Genomic DNA, 2,179 nt, shown 5'->3' with positions numbered 1-2,179 from the left:
TTTTTCTCTTTTATCTTTATATGTTTCTTTACTTCCCTCGTCAGCCACGGCGGTCCATGCCTCCTCCTGGGATCTTTCTTTCTTTTAGGAATGAACTGATCCTGCAACTTCTGTATTATACACAGAAATATCCGCCATTGTTCCTCCACTGTCATCCCTGCTAAGGTATTGCACCATTGATCTTTGGCCAGCTCCTCCCTCATAGCTCCATAGTTCCCTTTATTCAACAGAAGTACTGTCACTTCCGACTGTACCCTCTCCCTCTCAAATTACAGATTGAAGCTTATTGTATTATGGTCACTACTTCCCAATGGCTCCTTCACTTCGAGGTCTCTGACCAATTCTGGTTCGTTACACAATACCAGATCCAGAATTGCCTTCTCCCTGGTCGGCTCCAGCACCAGCTGCTCTAAGAATCCATCTCTGTGGCACTCCACAAAGTCTCTTTCTTGAGGCCCAATACCATCCTGATTCTCCCAGTCTACCTGCATGTTAAAATCCCCCATAACAACTGTAGTGACATCTTTGCAACAGGCCAATTTCAGCTCCTGATTTAACTTACATCCGACATTCAGACTACTGTTTGGGGGCCTATAGATGACTCCCAAGAGGGTCTTTTTACCCTTAGTATTTCGAAGATCTATCCACACTGACTCTACATCCCCTGACTCTAGGTTCCCCCGCGCAAGGGACTGAATATCGTCCCTTACCAACAAGGCCACCCCACTCCCTCTGCCCGTCAGTCTGTCCTTACGATAGCACGTGTAGCCTTGAATATTCATTTCCCAGGCCCTGTCCACTTGAAGCCACGTCTCAGTTATCCCCACAATATCGTATCTGCCAATTTCCAAAAGAGCCTCAAGCTCATCCATCTTATGTCTAATGCTTCGTGCTTTCATGTATAGTATTTTTAATTTGTTACTGCTCTCACCCTTCGATCTCTCTTTTGATAGATCCTATGGTGGAGTCCACCTCCACCATTTTCCCAGGCAATGCTTTCTAAACCCTAACAACTCTCTGACTAAAGAAGTTTCACCACATCTCACTCCTAGTACTCTATCTGACAGTCTTGAAATTTTGACCCCGAGTTACTAGTATAGCAACTAGCAGAAACAGAATAATCTTCTTGATCCTGTCAACATTGTTCGTAATTATCTTATGTTCTTTCAGGATCTAACGATGACTTGATTTCTCAGTAGGCCGCAGATTCCAGTGCATGCACAAAACAGCAACAATAACAAGCTGCATTTGCTGTTTCCTATTGTTTTCACTCTTAAACAGCCCAAACATGTGGGGTTACTGAACATGGAAGGCAAACCCACAGGACCGAGACTAGTGTATAAGCCAGACTGTGGGATCTGGGATGATGGTTGTAGGTACACTACATGACCAATTAGTGTTTCAGTTTCCAGCCCAAACTGGTGTTGCTGCAGTTTGTGATGAACAGTTAGGGCTCAGAGACATCCTGGGAACACATAGGTCCAGCTGAGAGTTGGGTTCGTGCTCAGAACATATCCTGGAGCAGTTGGACTTCAGGAATAGATTGTAAGAGCCATTAAGCCTTCACTGAGAATGGAATATAATAGGTGCTGCTGAGAAATGTTGAAGCCCAGAGAAACGCAGAAGCAGTGCCAGATCAGTAGAGTTAGCTGTTTGTAAAGGATGATGGGATTGTCACTATGTGTAGATGCTGGTGTGAATCTTTAATAGTCCAGAAGAGCGCATCACACTCCATATTCAAATGAACCTTTGCAAGGCAGCATTCAAATGAGTTTCCTGCGTTTGATGAGAAACATGAGAAATATGCTAAGGATTCTCTACTACTATTTAATACAAGCTTACTCTGCACTGGATACTGGTTCTGAAGAGGTTAAAATTTATGTTGCATTAGCTCTACCCCTTTGTTATGGACCAAGTTAGACCCCTTAAACTATTTTAAGAAGATAGCCTTGACCCTAGCTTTGTCTTATTTTAAAGGTAGATGTGAAGTGGGTGTTCCAGATGTGATGCAACTGGTCAAAACACTTAGCTTCAAACAAAACAGAATTTATTTAAACACTACAGTTGAAACAAAAGAAAGCGGAATTTAAAATACCTTAACTATTGGAAAACTTAACCGACACAATACAGTAACTATGACTGATCAACAGTTCTAATAACCGTAACACACAATAGACAC

The sequence above is a fragment of the Chiloscyllium plagiosum genome, chromosome 16 (genome assembly GCF_004010195.1).
Source record: "Chiloscyllium plagiosum isolate BGI_BamShark_2017 chromosome 16, ASM401019v2, whole genome shotgun sequence".
NCBI classification, from domain to species: Eukaryota; Metazoa; Chordata; class Chondrichthyes; order Orectolobiformes; family Hemiscylliidae; genus Chiloscyllium; species Chiloscyllium plagiosum.
This window is presented reverse-complemented; position numbering follows the sequence as displayed.